At 42.0% G+C, this 18,312-nt stretch overlaps 1 protein-coding gene across 25 annotated transcripts in view; it reads left to right on the top strand.

Annotated features, from left to right (window-relative positions):
• The first annotated feature begins 1,600 nt into the window (after positions 1-1,600).
• The window catches only part of ptprdb (protein tyrosine phosphatase receptor type Db), a 163,662-nt gene continuing 146,950 nt past the window's right edge, over positions 1,601-18,312 (top strand). For all 25 annotated transcript variants that reach the window (XM_014339939.2, XM_042228437.1, XM_042228435.1 and 22 more), the window contains exon 1: positions 1,601-1,699. The gene's annotated coding sequence lies outside the window, so the exon portion shown is untranslated. The remainder of the gene's footprint in view (positions 1,700-18,312) is intronic.

The following is an 18,312-nucleotide window of genomic DNA, read 5'->3' as shown; positions in this document are numbered from 1 at the left end:
AAGATTATGCACGTATGGTTTGTTTGGAGAGGCTGCCAGGAAAAAGACTCTTCTGTCTAAACAAAATGCAGCAGCAGCATGGCTTACGTTTGCAAAGATGCATGTGAACAAACCACTAAACTTCTGGAACAATGTCCTTTGGATAGACGAGACCAAAGTGGAGATGCTTGGCCATAGTGCACAGCTCCACAAATGTGAGGCCATCTGCCTGACAGATAAAACTTGGCGGAAAGTGGGTCACAAAACAGGACAATGGTTCCAAGCACAGCAGCAAATCAGTGACAGCTGCAAAAGCATCAAGGTGTTTCAATGGCCCAGTCAAAGTCCGACAGGGCCCTATGAGAGCTGTGCATAGATGAATGTCCACAAGCCTCAATAAACTGAAGCAATGTTGTCAAGACGTGTCGGCCAAAATTTCTCCACAGCAATGTGAGAGATTGATAAAGTCATACAGAAACCCATTATTTCAAGTTATTGCTGCTAAAGGTGGTTCTACAAACCATAGCATGCACTCTGTTTCCCCCCACACTGCTTCTGAATTTTGGCTTAGTTTTTGTTGAATAAACGTAATGTGTGATAACCTGATAAGACTCAGATAATTTTTTCCCTTTTGTGTCCTGATAGATAAAGTCTTAGAACAGAAAGAGGGTGTACTGTCTGTTTCACATGATTACATAATGTATATGTAAATATTTGAAACAGTGCATTTGTGATTTGTGTTTTACTTTTTTAAAACTTTTTTTGACACCAGAACTTTCATCAACTGAGGTACAAAAGGTTTACTGAAAGATCCCAGATTCCTCTAAAGAAACATTTGTACCTTGTAGAACATGAATTGTGTATAAAATATAGTTATTACTACTCTTTATCTCTCTCTGTCCTTCTCCCTTTTTGTGTTATCCAAGTCAGAATTTCTGTGTAAGGGAAATAACTGGCAGGCTGTATAATTATTGCTAATCTGTGTGTGTGTCTGTGTGTGTGTGTTTGGCAAGACCATCAGCCCCTTGTGGTTAGAGCGTGCATATTGACTATTACTATTATTATTATTACTATTATTATTCTTGTAGCATTTTTAGTGCAACCCTAAACATGCCCGAGTCGAATTGGAAATAATGTTTTAAGACCTCCCATCGGCTCCTGTGATATCATTTCTGGAGCAAAGATGTTCTGTGCTCATATTTCGACCTACTAGAGAAACTTTCAAGTGGTGAATTTTTATAATTCACTTCCGTGGGCTCGTCTCTCTCTCCCTCTCTCTCTCCCTCTCTCTCTCGTTCTCTCTCTCTCCCTCTCTCGCTCTCTCCCCTCCGGAGCTTATCTCTGTGCGCATCGTCAGCATCAGTTTGAAGTCAAATCTGACAGCCGCTGCCTTTCCCGGTCCTTTAACGGTCTCTTTTACTCTCTGGTGGTCATCCCGCCTCATTTAAGAGGTACAGCCCCGGATTACAAAGATATACGTGTGTAATTATTGATCTACTTTTCGGGTGGGTAGGTGGGGGGGAGATTGACCTCGATTGCCGCCCGAGATGTGGGAATCTGGCTGACGTGCTTTTTTGTCAATGTGGTCTTACCTTTTCTCTTTGCAGTTCAGTCGGGACTGTGGGACCGCATCTGATCGCTGTCTTCAACTTGGGGCGAAGAAAGACACGGGAAACTCCTCGGGATTCTCCATACACCGTGCGCTGATCTGGATATTGTGGTGAGTACACTTTGACCGGAATTGTTGCTTGATGTTTTTTTCCTTCCTCATTTTTTGCGGAAAACATCCCAAAGTGCCCCATTCTGGTTCGCTGTAATGGTCCATATCGGCAGTGTGTTGAAACACCGAGTACTTTTGTCTTTTTCTTTTTGGTTTATTCTTTTAATAATCACCATCAGACACTTCAAGAAGTGTTTTATGAATTGTCTTTTTGTGCCAAAAGCGGAAAACGAGCGTGTGCAGCGCAGCTCCTCCGCTGCTCCCTCTACATTTTAACTTCTCGCTTATTATGCATGGGACTTAAACGTGGCTATTTGTGACAATTAGAAGTGGTGTCAGTATTCCACTCACGGACGGCGGTGAGAGTAAAATACAGCCGGCCGGGTGAGGGAGTTGGGGGGTGGGGAGATTAGGTGAGATGAGTGAGGAGTGTGAGAAGAAAGGAACGCAGGGATCCCTCAGGGAAAGCGCTGCTTCCCTCCTTTTTATGAGGGGGATTTTATTAGTCTTTTTATTCCCTACAATGATGACATTATCTGATAGTGTTCTAAAGCCTCTACTTAATATGCTATTATTGTCAGTGCCATTACTACTTATTATATACATAGTGACATCCTACAGTACAACTGCCTGTGCTGTAGGCACAAATCTATGAGGCCATTTTCTGCTTTTATTGTCCTGTTTATCAATTAAGCTTGTCTATAATGGAAATATCACACTTCCTCCAACATAAAACATTACTCTCCCACACACCATCCGTTAGCATCTCACCTCCCACATAGCCACACTTGCTGTCCACAGCCGATTATCTGGTTATGTGCCACCATTTGCACTAATAGAGAGTCCCTACTTAATGTAATGACAACTCTATCTGTCAGGCCATGCACAACAGAGGGCTGCTTAAAGGCTCATAAGCGGTGTCATCAAGGCCAGATTGAGAGGCCATAAAGACACAGAAGACAAGACAAAGTGCCTTCAGAGGTTGTCTGAGTAGTTTTCTGATGTGGTTTATTGTCCGAGTACAGTATGGGGCTGTCATTGTGAAGCATGCGACCCAGAATGTGTGTGCCCCGATGTGTGTGCGTCTTAGTGGCTGTTTGTGTGAGCCGGATCTGCTCAGTCATGTGTGTGCAAGGAAAGAATAAGTGAGCATAAAGAAAAGAGGGACAGAGAGAAGGAGAGAGAGGGGGAGAGATTATGCTAACTCAAAGTATTGAAGGAAAAAGGAAAACCCATGTAAGCAGTTTTTCTTTTTAGCCTATATATTTATATATTTAGCTGTCAGGGTCTTCACTGAAACACACTTGGTTCTTTTGGCTTTGACATGCTTGTCACCAGCTTGAGGTGTATATGAAAGAAGGCCACTGCTTATTTTAGCTATACAACCTGCGAGCATAAACAAGAAGAGGCTAAGAGGACTGACCAAACAAGAGCATAGATTTAAACACATATGAAGGCAGCTTGTAACTTAGGTGACATGAGTGGAAAGTGCCGGGGTTCACTTGCACTTACGCTGCACTGGCCGAAAAGCCGAGGTGAAAACGCACGAAGGCCACCGTCTTGCCGCCGGTCGGCGGGCTCAGGATATTCAATAATCAGAATTTATTTCGTGTTGTCTAGCTACATTTACCGTAACAGTAATAATGTATCAAAGAAAATTCATTTCAGTGGGAAATTGTCCTCTGTCGTACCTCCTCAATTTGCCTCCTGCACTCTGTTTAGATGAGTTTCAGTTCTGGGATTCACACAGATGTTTCAGTGGAGAATTTGAACCTCATTGTAGACGTGGACAGGCAATCATGCAACGAGCCAAACATTTAGCCTTTATAACCCCCATCAGTTTTTTTTTCGTCAGGTGAAAATGAGATGTAGTCTCAGATGATGTGCTGATATGCTGCCGCTGATGGCAGTCAAGATGATGATGATGATGGCAGTCCTATTGTGGTTCTTCTTAATGATAGCTATAATGCTGACCAGTTGATTATCGCTCACGCTGAAGGAGGTAGGTATATTACATCACGGTTATGATGCTGTGATGGTAATGCACTACATCTTAAAACAGAAGAAGATTAAAAGCACTTCATTTCCCACAGTGCTTTTCATTTTGAGATATGTGCAAGTTCTAGTGTCTTTGAGCGGAGGCAAACACCAGGTTAAAGGAAGAAGTTAAGTATCTTGACAGCAGGACAAATGTCCCTGCTTGTATTTGGTGGCGTTATTAAGATGGTGGGCTGAGAGCATCACCACAGTTTTTTAGAACATGACAACCCATGCAAAATGGTAGAGGCATACGAAGCAAATCCTGATTTTTTCCATGTGACAGATTGGGTATGTTTTTCTTTTTTTCCTTTCCTCCGGATGTTGTTTGTTCTCTCGGATGCACACTTACTAAATCACACATAACAGCGCACACACACATGTACTTATGCGCATTATCTAATTTTCAGCGTGGACAAATATGACAATGAGGAATGAAGAATTTAACACCAAAAACTCATTGATGCAGGCCCACAGTCACATTTGGTTACATACTTAGGTAAAACCTCATTGTGTCTTTTGCTTGTCCTCCACCCATTCTGTCAAACAGAACATGGCCTTGGGCTTAAAAATATCTGAGTACAAACACAGTCATACTCACACGGACACACACAGTTTTTGCAGGGACAGCCCTGGCGTGCTGGCACCAAACCAAAGAGGTGGTGATAACGAGGCTGAAGTTAGTTAGGATTTTAGCTGCGCCTGAACCTCCTAACACCCTTTCTAAATCTGATTCATCCCAAAATGAGATGTTTTTCCAAGAGAAGGAGATGAAAATACTCTCTCTTCCTCTGTTTTTCCTCTCCCTCTCTTCTTCCCTTGCCAGTTGAGCTCATCCACCCCCCACCCCCCAATCCACCCAGCCTTCTATTACTCTCATACTCTCACACACTATCTGTTTCACACCCCGTTCCTCCCTCCCGTTCTCTCACATCTCTCTCCTCCCCTGGCACCTCGATGTGTTTCTCTTTAATTGAGATGCATTTCAATGTGGTGCAAATTAGCTTTCTACAGCTCCAGCCTAAACTTGCAACGTATGTAAGCGTGTGCCCGTGCATGTTTGCATGCATGTACATGTGCGTGTGTGTGAAAAAAATTCCCACGGTTAAAAGTGAAGGCGTTATACGTTCCTATTCATTTCTCCATTGTGTCTACTGATGCCTCATCTCTCCCACAAATTTACATTTTTAGTACAGCGCTAATAACGTTCGCTGGTTTGGAATGCTTTAGTTCGCCTCTTTTGGCTGGAAGAATTCACTTGGCCACCCTCTATGGATTTGAATTCTGATCTGTGCCTCTGAGAGATGACAGTGCATGGCAGCTCATTAGGGAGAGGGATGGAAGTCAGGAGGGTCAGGAAGGTTATAGAGACATGTATCAGTTATCCACTGCTTGTCTTCCTCTTTCCTGATCTGATCGAGCGCTGTTTTGCTAAAGGGGAAAGCTGCTTGGTGATATTCTGTACACATTGCACCATGAGGGCAGTGGTACAGTGTGCCTCACTTAACACGGTAATGGACTGATAGACTGTTAAAAATGTTTTTGAGTAGAAAAAGAAGGCTATTTGTGCATTTTAAGGAAATTATAGAAAATTAGAGGAGTGTTTTGCAGCCTGGGGATTCACAATCCAAAAGGTCAGAAGATAAATATCAGGGGTAGGGGGGCTTAGTGTTAGGTAATTAACAAGATTACAAGATTAGTAACACACATTTTGATATTGCAAATTCAGCTGACCTTTTCTGACTTCTCAGAAATGTTCTAATCTAACCTGTTTCAAGTTCAAGTTCAAAATTTTATTCGCCAAATGCAACCATATGAACTTTTCACATCTTTAAAATTCTTCAGACTCTCCTTTAACATATACTCACTGGGTGAAATGATTGCCCTGCCTGACACTATGCCCCAGGTACGTCTAGTATCAAAACATTAACTTTGTTTAAGTTAAATGATATTTTTAATCCCAAATGAAAGTAATGAAAGAAAAATAACATTTTCAAAATAAAAGCCTCATGTCAAACTTGCATGCTTAATACCCTTCCTTGCGATATTCAGCTCTGCTATACAACTCCTGCTACTATAACACTCTTTGTGTGTGCACATCTCTATTTATATGCACATGTGTAGGTGAGAGGTATATGACTGTGAACATGGTGGGGTGCACTTTGTGTGTGCCGATGTATGTGCACATGCATGTGTGTATGTGCTGGAGCAGGAGAAGTCATTAGGGAGAGTGATGCTGACAGTGGGGTGACCTTGGGGCTCCCAGTCTTCCTCCTGTCGATGAAGGGGATGACTTAGTGCCTCCCTCCCCACCCATGATGGCTCATTTATTATCATTAGGCACACAGTCAAAAGATGCTGCTCAGACCCTCAAGACAGAGAGTTACATCTGTGCATGTGTGTGTGCATGTGCTCGTCTGTGCGTGTATGTTTATGTCACTGAGAGTGAGAGACAACAGGATGGAGACAGAACAGGAAGCCTTATCTCTTATAACTGCTGCATGTCTGAGCATGTGTTTGTCAGCCTGTGCTTGTCACAGGTACGCTTGCCTTCGCGTTAGCTTGTGAACATGTGCTTATCCGTATCTTGACGGCAGACGCATTGCCTGTCAGTCCACATCTGGCCGTGTGCTTCACTTCTCTGCCTGCGCACCACGCAGTATAAATAAGGGTCTGTGCCATAACCCTAACCTTACGTCACCTTAGCCAGCCAGCGAGCAACATCAGTGGTATATGGCTACATCAGGGCGGCCTCGCTGCTATCGTTTCTCAGCGTGATGGATGGAGACTTCTGCAGGCCAGTCAATACCCAATCTGAGCCCCACTGTCCTGATTTAAGATACAGCAGCACCCAGGTGACACACTCAGAAGCATGCCACTTTAATCACTCTGAACATCAACTCTACACTGCCAAGATTGGTGTGTGGGTGGGTTAGTGTGCGTGCATAAGTGCGTGTGTGTGTGTTTTTGTATTAGTATCTCACTCCGTCCAGCAGTGCTGTAATCACACAACGATCGGCAAGTGCTTGCACTTCTGACAGAGTTAACATTTCTTTAGAATGTAAAGGGAGTGACATAAATAACGTATACGAGGTGGGATTTATGCTGTGTGTAGCTTGAAAGGTAGGATAAAACATATATTATATAACGGGGTAAAAATTGCACCAAGCCTTATATGAGGTGAACATCCCCAACTGTAACCCCCATCACCCATAAAATATACTTCTAACAGCTTTGAAAAGGACTAAATGTATCTGTTGTCTTTATTTGATTCACTGGAGTCATAACAATGTTGGAGTGTGATGTCGTACTACTATATAAGAAAAAGTAGGCAGGGGGGAGATAACTAGACACAGAAGAGACCTGAGAGCACAGTCTGGGTTAATGGTTAACGTTGATTTTAATGTTGATTTCTCAAGAAATCATCATAATTTTCGACATTCAACCCAGAACTCGACTTCCCCCTGATCGAGTACCTTAACAAGCCTGTGAAAGCATTTTTTATTCTTCAGCTGCTAGGAGCGAAGGTGTTATACGACATGAAAAGGTGAACATCTAACTGATGTATTCATCTTTACGTATTCACTATGTGCTTACACACCACTCTGCGTTCAATCATTAGTTATTATTAATCTCTGGCTCTCTTCCTCAGAGTGTTTTTCATCATTTCTTCCTCCCATCACCCCCAACCGGTCGCGACAGATGGCCACCCCCTCCCTGAGCCTGGTTCTGTCAGAGGTTTCTTCCTGTTAAAAGGGAGTTTTTCCTTCCTACTGTTGCCAAGTGTTTGCTCAAATGAGGTCGCATGATCGTTGGGTTTTCTCTGTTTCTCTGTTTTATTGTACATTATTATCTTTACCTTACAATATGGCGCCATAGAAATAAAACCAAACTGAATTGTCTCTGAACATTTTGCGCAGGCAGCGAGTTTCGTTTACATTTAATATGTCCTTGCTATTTTATTAACGAAACGTAATTCATGTAATTCAGTTAATTTGTTTTTTTTAGTCTTTTTCTAGTCTCACATTCATTCTGCTTTACGGTAAAACGTACTATTAGTGAAAAAGGTGGGCAACTTAAATTCAGCATCCTCGATGTGTAACAGTGTTTCAGTTTACGAGCGCACCGTGCAGGAGAAAAGGCTTCAGTGTGTTCAGTAATCAAGGGAAGATTGTGTTTGCATGAGTAAGCGGCTGGATATCACTGCTTTATCAGAGTAATCTGTTTGCACTGGTTCAAATTGTTCCCTCTTGACATGTCATCATTCACATACTATACATGCACAAAGCATACTTAGTTGTGTATACAAAAACACGCTTGCACACGCACACACACACACACACGCAAACACAGCCCCTCCCATCCAGCCCCTCCGATTTGGCTGTTAGTCTAATTTATGAGGTGCCGTTAATTTGGCCTAAACGCTCGTTGCGAGACCTCCCTCCACTCGCATCCCTTCATCTCTGTATCCCTCCTTCTCTTCCTCCCTCTCATCAGTCACCCGGCAGAGTAAATCAGAGGGGTGGTATTGCACAGCAGGCAATACATAGACTGGACACCTTGACTAATATACCGCTGTCCTTCTCCCTTCCTCTCTTCCCGAGTCTATCGAACTTCTCCATCCCTCCCTTTCTCCATGTCTCCTGGCCGCTGTCTAAATCAAATTTGGCTCTTCTCCTTTTCTCTTTTCCCCCCTCTGCTCTCCTTTTAGATTTGCTTCCCCCCTTATTTCTGTCTACACTTCTTTTACCTCCCCTGTGCACTTTCTCTTCGCTCGTGTCCTTTTCCCTCCCCCATACTTCTTTCGTCCACCACTCTTCCTCCACTCTCTTTCTTCGCTCTCTTACCTTGCTTCTCCTCTTCCCCCATTCTCCTGCTCGTGTTAGGTGTAAATTTAGAACAGAAGGCATGAGGGAATGCTATGTGTGTTTGTGTGTGCCTACGTGTGTATGTGTGTGAGCGTGAGAGAAACTCTACATGAAAGCTTTTCAGACTTGCCATAAAGCGTTCAGATGGGGCTGATTAAAATCCTAAAGCCTTGGTTTTCATCCACATTTAGGATTCACATGAAATCGAATATACACACTCACGTGCACTCACTTATACACACGTGCACATGCGATTGCACATTAACACGCTCAAAACGCATCCACACACAAGTTTCCCTTCTCATTATCTTCCTTTTATTACCCTCTCTTGCTGCCTACTTGTCTTTTTTTCTCCTCTCTCGCTCTGTCAAACACAAACACACTAGTGGAAGGTGTTCCCTTCCGATGCAGTGGAAGCGAACAGAAACAACATCAGGCATCCGAGTCTCCCTCATCACTTTACGTCACATTGTTCTTTCTAATTTCATACATTGCACACACTTGGGAGTAAACCTGCGCTTCAACCGCTCGGCACACCTATACATCACTGTCCATCTTCCCACCTTTCACCCCCTCCCTCCATCTCAATTGCTCTTGGTTTCGTGTCTATTTTCCTTCTTTTCTCTTCTCATTTCTCACCTTCGCTCTCTCATGCACGCCTATCTATTAGCCCAATCTTTGTCCCTTCTCCTCTCTCTTCTTCAAAGTTCCGGAGCACAGAGGGTTTTTAGCTGTTTTTCAGTAAATGTAACAACATCTTGCCTTCTGTTCTGTTCAACACTCCCCCAACCCTCCACCCCCCTGCCCCCTTTTCACAATCTCTACCAGCCCCTCTCTCCTCTTTCTGTCACTTCTACCTCTCTCAGCAGTCTGCTAGTGCACACTTATACTCGCAAGATAAAACATGCTACCTCTGCCTTATCCCTCTGTGTATTACATAAATCCACCATGGGTATCATTAAGCAAGGCCACCTCCAAACAGTACCTCATTCCATATAAAGCTCAGACTCTTTGGACTAAATTGACTTGAAGTGGCTTAATTAGAACAGAATAGAATAGAATAGAATTTTTTTTTTTTTAAGAATAACACAAAAATATATATATTTTTAGATCATGTTTACTTAACAAGTAGGAATAGGTTTATTGCAGTAGCAACAACTAACACTTAAGGTTCATGTATGACCACTGGGATCCAGTGATGCTCCAGCTAATGCGCTAAAAATGTAAAAGAAACTAACAGCTTTTCAACTTCTTGCCTTCATTTTAAGCAAAGTTAAAACAGACCGACCCTCACATCAGTACTCTGAAACTTAATTAAAATCATAGTTGGAATGTTCCAGGTACCTGTACAACCTTGCCAACATTTTGCTTTAGCAGTCATTAATACAGCTTAGGTTGGCTCGCTGCGATCCTGAGAATGTTTCAGTCTTTTTTTTCCTAACTAAAATTTAACTGCACTGAATTTAACATTCAGGCTGCTCTAAAGTGAAAGTGAACCAAACTCCCTGGTCCAAAATCTAACATAAGACTTAAAAGGAGAGTGGAGGCTCACATCGTTGAGTCAGTAATACAAGTTGCTACAGAAGAGCTTACTTAAGCAGTTGCTGGCACAAAAATTTGGCTGTTAATTAAAAATGATATACTGAATGTAGCGAGAGCAATTCTGAAAAGTTAAAAAAAAAATCTGTGAAAACAAAATATTAGGCGCGTTTAATAAGTTAGTTAAAAGTTAGTGTACATTTGCATGCATTTCCCATCTCCATCTTCAATAAAGCACTTATTTGCTGCTTTTATATATTAGAACTGTTTCAGTAAATGAGAGATTATTAGGTAAGATGATCATTCGACTTAACATTTATAACCACATATCTATGACAAGCAAGTATCATCTAGAATAGAATAGAGATGTTCTGCGTGTGCAGAAGAGGAAAGATAATCAAGTGTTTCTTTCATTTGCTTGTTTGAATTATATTGTGTGCTTGCCCATAGAACTGACTTGTGAAATTTTATTCACCAGTAAATATATTCAGATCTTATTCATACGATTCAGTGTCATAAATCAGGGGTTATCTGCTTCTGGTAGTGCTGCCTGCCTGCTAACACAGTCAGGTAAGAGTAGAATGATGAATTATTATTATTGTATAAAAATATTTTCTCTAACTTGACCCCAACTTGATTGTGAGAGATCACTGGAGCCACTCAAGTGTGAAGCATTAAAGAAAAGGTAGTTATTTTAATATTGTTACGCGTGGATTTGCATGTGTGAAACACAAGCGTCGAACTCCCCAGTCACTATGGGTCAACACTTTCAACTTAAATAATTATCAAATTCATAGACAGACACAGAACCTGCAAATCAAGTATGAATCAGATGTGTTTTCTTGTGTGAATCCATTATGTGGCTGTAACTCTGCAAGATCTCTGGGAGGCAGGCCAAGTGTCTCTGGCTGAGTCGCCTCCATTCGCTGTATGTCTGTTCAGTCAGCCACACAGAAGACAGATAGAACTACCAGTCTGCTCACCCCTCCAGTCACACCAATGTAATCAGACCTCAGCAGCCATAAACCACCGGCTATGGACACTCTGCCCAGCCCGCTGTCACACACACTCACACGCATAGAAACACAATCTCAAGTACACAGAAACGAATGCAAGTGTAGACTCATGCACAAGGACAGATCTGTGTGCGTAAACAGAAATGAAAGCACACAGACGAGAGATGCATGTACGCAAATCTGTACATGCTGACACATACATGCGCAGACTCGCAGCTTTAAGTGAATCATCGAGAGCTGAGTGGTGGGCCTCCATAAGTTTGAGCTTTTTGCCCAAGGAGCTTAGTCCAAGACATTCCTCTCTGCTTGGGCAGGAAGGATGTCTTCTGACCCAAAGGGAATTTTAATCATTTTGCTAAGTGCCACACTCTGCGTGTGTGTGTGTGTGTGTGTGTGTGTGTGTGTGTGTGTGTGTGTGTGTGTGTGTGTGTGTAAGGATGGACTACTGTCTGCTCTGTGTGAGTTACAGTAAGTGAAAGCTTGTGTCTTTATCTCCCTCCCGCACTGTCTCTTCCCTTCCATCATTCTTTTAGCACTTCCATCAGTGTCTGTTTCCCCATCACCACCGCCTGCGTCTCAGGCCATTTTGTGTCTGTTTGTCTTTTTGTTATCTTGTATCTTTTGTTCTCCTTCTCAACAAACTACCGTTCAATGTCTCCCTCGCCCATCTCACTATCTTTCTTCACTCTCTCTCTACCTCTCCAGCTTTGTGGTGTGAACAATGGTGGATGACTGTGCTTTAGGAGATTTACTGCTGGATCCTCTCTCTGTCAGGTGTCGAGACGAAAGGAAAGCGATGACGAGGGGGGGGGGCTGAGGGGGCCGGGTGGGTTGGTGGGGGGGAGCAGATGGAAGATAGAGCAGTACACAGGGAGATGAAGAAGGCCGAGAAGGGAGGGAAATGGAATCAGAGGATGACGGCAAAGAAAAGGATGAGACAGAGAAGATTATGCAGGGGAGCATAGAATGAGATAGAATAAGAAAAATGTGAACAGAGTATAGAATAGAAGGAGAGGCTACACTATGTTTTTTAAAAGAGTCTCTGAATATAGTTTGACAGATCAGCCCTGTGCTCAGATGTAACTGAACGCAGTTCTCCGTTACTTTCCCTCCTTTTCTCACTTTCTCACATTAACACATCGCAGACACCGGAATTCATTCTGTCAGTTTCAGGTGAAACATGCATTCGCACGCTGACCAGAAACCAATTTGTGTTCTTTGATAAGCATAAAGATTTCCCCATGTCTCATTTTTATTTAAAACCAACTCTCTCAACAGTCAAGCCCCGAGGGCCTTGTGAGGGGCAAAAGTTGAGGCTAAATGGTCACTGTGAATGTTTTTCACCCACTAATAAACTAGTTACACACTATACTGACCCCAAAGAGGAAACACGGATCATCATTAAAGATCTGGCTGAGTGCCATAGTGAAAAACAGAACATATATTCACAGATACATTTTATTTTAAACATACAGTAATTATTTTTCAGATATATAAATATATTACAAGTGTGCCATGAAAAAATTTCTCATATAGTGCAACTTATCCTGCAAATCCAAAAATAACTACATCATAACAGCACAACGGGCTGCGAGGAATGGGCGAGCGGCTACAGGTACTAGTGAGAAAATGAGATGCAAACAAGGAAGTCACCACTGACGCCTGATTATACAACAAGGCAGGCAATTTATCCTGTTTTGAGGACAGATTTGACATCTCTGCAAAGGTAAAACATCAGAAGATATTTGCTCCTTCTGGATGTTTGTAGAGATAAGCAGTATGATTATTATACAGCTATTAGTTCAGTGCAACAGATTTGCAGATCATACATCACTCTGTAGAACTGAGTCTTCAGTACATTGGAAACACGTGATTATTTGTGCACCAGTGCTAATAGTTGTGTTTTCAGGTGACTTAATCTGCGATCACACCTGGACGCATTTATTGTAAAGTGTGTTCACTGACTTGGAGTGATGTTTGCACTATTTAGACCTGTTACACTCTGCTTACACTGAGAACTATTTTCCAAAGAGTAATAGTAGTAATTCACCTATTATGGAATTACTTGATTTACTAAAAAAAAATGCATACCAAGTGTTCAGATCTCGTCTGTATATAAAGAACCAGACAGGATTGAGTTATACAATATTATATAATTATCCATATTTCTAGCTTGGATAATATAGTTATCTAATGGTCCTTGGAGCTCAAGGACTTTTTCTCTTCTGTGATGTCATCTCAAGACTGGAGCTGCATTAGCCCAGCACTGCTTTCTTAAAAGTGGTTGAAAGCACAATTCCTTAAGATTATGACCTGCATGCTTTTTTATTCCTTTTCCAAAATAATAAAGTGTCCAGTGCTGTTTGCCTGCTTGTCAGCAGGATAAGAATAAACTACACAGCCAAATTTCAAAAATCTTGGTGAAAAGGTGGAACTCGGGCACTGAAGTACTCATTAACTTTTGGTACACCTCCAAATCCTTTATGTGAACATTAGGAAGCAGGACAGTGTCCTTGGATCACTCTCTGCGTGCCGTTGTTGTTACTTTAATTCCTATGCAGAGGCACTGGTACGACTGATACCATTTGTCTGTTAGCAAGATGATTCAAAAACTATCACTCTGATGAAAATGGTTTAGAGATGTGGAGGATAGGCAAAAAAGGAAACCTGTTACATTTTCGCGTAGATCCAGATCACTTTCTTTAAAACTGTGGAATAATAGTTAGAGAGACACTTACTTTCTGCTTAGTTTCAATCACATATGTTAAATTTGACTCCACTTATAAACACGTTACCTAAAAAATCTTCAACCCAAGCTTGGCATCCACATACGAGGAGGTTTAATCCAGCACCAATTTGAATAACTGAACAAATAGCATTACTTGTTAAACAGTAATTTTAGGTTTCTTTTTAACATCTTAAAACTCATTTTAACATTTAAAACCATTAACAGCATGCACGTATTTCACAGTCAGAAGTCTAAAATACCTTTTTTTTGCATTTTTTTCAGAGACAGCAAAACAATAACAGTCATGAAGCCACATTTAAACAGACAGATGTTTGACACACATTCATCACAAATGTGTGCATGCATGAATGACCACCATCGTGTGCTTTGAAGAAAACTAGAAAACCAAAGAAAGGACATGCACTGCGATAGAGAGAAAACAGAAACAGAAATCCTCTGAGGCACCCATCTGTCATAGAAAAAGAGGAGAGGCAAGCTGAGAGACAGGCAGTGACTGCGAATGGTGGTGGTGGTGGTGGTGGTAGGGCAGGAAGGGGGGTTCACAAACTGAAAAACAGCATGTGAGTGTACAGACGTGGACTGTGAGACAGACAAAAAAAGAGAGACAAGGAGAAATGAAGAGATGGAGAGGAGACAGAGACAGAAAGAGGGAGTGAAAGACAGTCAGCCTGAGAGAGTGACAGAGTGCAGTCCTGAGAGGGAGAGTGTGTGGGTGAATGTGAGAGCAGCGCTAGCTAACTCGTCTGTCAATCTAAATCTGTGATTGACACCTCGGGGTCCAACATTCCCCACGTAGCCTGCTGGCTCTTCCTGTCAGGATGTAGGGCATGGGGTCACGCGCACACATGCGACATATAAAGGAAGGATCACATACTTACTGTGAGCTTTGTGATTGGCACACACACACACACACACACACATCCGTAACTGAAATGTGATGTAAATGTGCATATGGATGACTGTGACACGCATGCACTTCCAGCATACACACACACACACACACATACCCTTGCAGGCGGAGGGCTGGCAGAGGTGAGGTCTCCTGCGAGGTTTCGGTCTCGCTGACTGGGTCTTAACTCTTGACACATGACCTCTGACCTTTACACCGTCAGCAACGCAGCTTTTCTCCAGATCTCTCTCTTTTCACCAGATTGTCTGTGTGCGTTTAGCCAGGCTCTATTTGTGTTTTTATATTTAAGATCATTATACAGCCATTATGTTATTTATTATTCAGCTTCCTGCCCTTGTGTTTTCCTTCTGCCTTACTTTCTCTCACATTATCCTTCTCTCTCTCTCTTTCATGCCAGCAAACGACGAATCTATTAACATGCATGAAACTGTACTTTAACTACTTGCACCGTAGTACGAAGAAGATAACAAGGTGTCAAACTGGGTGAAATTGCTGTACATTTGAATATGATTCTGCACATCCTTCCAAGTACACTCAGGGTGTTTTCTTTTTTGTCCTGTGTTTTTGTCCTTTCTTACAGCGTGAAAGTCAAATGGAAACTTTCTTTTGTGCATGCATACAATTAATTGCATACATAAAAGATATTATCAAAACAAAAGACACATTTATGCATATTTAATGAGATGCACACGGCTATAGATTAAAAAAAACCCACAATCAAATTGAAAAAAGGTTCAAGGTCAGATTTGAATAAGAACTGAGAACTTAAAACCTAATGGTGGATAAGTTTTACCACAGACTTCGACCTTGCTGAAATTCAGTGACATAACTCTGCTGAAATGACATGACACGTTTTTTTAAAAAATCTGTCTGGCTGCATTGTCGATGGTGTGAAAACGACTGATTCTCCAAGCGTCATTTGGTTCATGGGTAAAAATGAGACGAACCAAGTGTTATACGTTGAATTTTGTGTCTGTATAGCCTTTGTGTCCCTTTAGAAAATGTCACATGTGATTTACATGCACATACACACAAACAGTAATAAGAGGACGTGTCCATCTGGCAGTCTGTGTATGTGTGCATTTAAGTTTGTGTGTATGAGTGTGCACCAGTAGGGGTTTGTGACTAATGGGGTCATTATTGATGCTGAGTCAAGATTACTGCTGATAGCAATGGTTGGATACCGACCTAACGAGTATATAAATACACACATAAATGCACACACACACGGTCTTCATGTGGGCTAATTGCTATGTGTAGCACAGAGTGTAAATAAGTCAGCAGTGGTTTTTATCACACACACACACACACACACACACACACACACACACACACACACACACACACACACACACAGAGTTCCCTCCCTCTGCCTCTTGCTCACATACGAACACACACAAACACACACCCACATTTTCATTTTTTCAGGTTCTCGGAGGTGCACTTATGCACATAAACCTTCCACCTCAGCTAATAAACTTACTCACCCAGACATCCCCCTCGCAACCTCTCGAGACCCCCTTTGTTCTTGCACACACACGCATACAAATATTCGCATGCTTACACATTTAGACATGCACATCACGCTCTGCATAACCAGACAGGCAGCAAGTGTTTTGTGCACTAATCAGTCACTTCATTATTTTTCCTAGTTTTCCAAGTGCAATATCCATACTCAGCCCCATTCTGTGCATACTCTAACATACAGTGTAGCCGAAAGAAAACTGTGTTTGTTACCAAACAGCTGCATGTAATGTCCACTCTGTTAAGTGTGCCCCGGCAGATATGCTGTGACAGTTAACCGTGTGCAGGTAATGGGTGTAAGATTTGAGATGAAAAATTTAATCTCAGAGAATTGGAGCGGTGCAGAAAAAAAAACGAAAGAAAGAAAAAATCATTACTATGAAGAATGTGAACAAAATCAAATGAGAGCACTTGTTGTGTAGAGTTCAGCGGTGTGGTTAGAGGATATCTTTAAGTTTTTGTGGTTTGGTAACTGTTTGCAATATCATGCATGAAATATGAGATTGTGGATGCCCCCTTTGTATGTAATAGAATTCAATGATATTCTTAAAGAAAAGGAAGTGAGATGTTGTGAAAAGACTCTGCTAAATGCTTGAGTATTGGTGTCAATCCAAGAGTGATAATCTTGACTCAAACCTCACCCTCAAATATACTGCTCAAAACATTAAGGGAACACTTACATCATACATTGGATTGTGAATGAAATATTCAACCTGAAAATCTTTACCGGCGTGCATTGTGTAACCTTTTGAGAACAAAATGATGTAAGAGTAGTCAGCGGAGTCGAGAGCAGAGTTCAAAATCCCACCAAAAATAAAGTTTCAATTGTTCCCTTAATTTTTTTAGGAGCATATAAACATAAATGTTTGAGCACTTATAGGGTTCATTCACCTATTCCTGTATGCCTGAGCACGTTTAACCCAACTCACACTCCAGAAGAAACTAAGAAGTCAGTACTTGCCCAAGGATAATTCAATATGCAGACTAGAGGAGTCGGGGATTGAGCCACCGGCCTTCCAATTGGTAGACAACTCCCTCCATCTCCCAAGCCATGGCCACATGTGTGCCTCTCTCTGTGTGCTACGGCAATTTTCGTTGTTCCTGAAAGCCTCTGTTTCTAAATCAAGACTTTTATGAAGTTCTGCTGCCCTGAGCAGACCATTAACATTTCATATCACCCTGGCTCACTCCCTGTGTTGCTCCCATGGGCATGTGGCAGAAATTCCCTCTTTGTATAATCCCTACAGACTTTAAAAGCAGACCATGGTGACCAAACTTTTATTATCGGACCTCAGCTGTGTTTTTTCCAGTTTTTTTTTTAAAAAAAGATGACAATCAGTGTTAAGCATTGACCCCAAGCACAATCTTTTTTACACCGACTCCACTCCAGTAAATGCTCATTTTGCCAAACTGATTTGCATAATGCCTATGGAAAAAGAGGTATGTTTTTTTTTAATCAGCGTAGAACCGTAGGAAGAATTTTTTTCTCTTAAGTTTCATCACTTTGCCAGACTTTATAGTCTTTTTTTCTCTCACTATGTCCTCACTTTCTTAACATTCACCACTCACTTGTCAGTTCTGAAGCACAGCTTGCCTTAAGTATCGGGGTTCAGCATGTAAGCTCATCTCATTATCCCCGTTTGTGTATGTGTGTATGTGTTTGTGTGTGTGTGCGCGTGCACTTCATGTATGAGTGTATAACTGACTGTGAGAGTGTGAGTGAGTGATGGGTGTGTAAGCCTCCCTCTCTTGCGCTCTGTTTGAAATAAAGCGACAGATAATCGCAGGGCTCTGGTGAAGCGAGCTCATCTGAGCGCCAATCGATACGGGTGCCATAGCTTCAAAGCAACCCTTCAAAGAGGAGAGAAATAGCCATATGCTCTTCGTGTTGCTGTGTGTGTGTGTGTGTGTGTGTGTGTGTGTGTGTGTGTGTGTGTGTGTGTGTGTGTGTGTGTGTGTGTGTGTGTGTG

This window comes from Haplochromis burtoni, unplaced genomic scaffold (assembly GCF_018398535.1).
Source record: "Haplochromis burtoni strain Fernald_Lab_line unplaced genomic scaffold, NCSU_Asbu1 Contig_323, whole genome shotgun sequence".
Lineage (NCBI taxonomy): Eukaryota > Metazoa > Chordata > Actinopteri > Cichliformes > Cichlidae > Haplochromis > Haplochromis burtoni.
The sequence above is the reverse complement of the archived record's forward strand: the minus strand, read 5'-3'. Positions and strand labels throughout refer to the sequence as shown.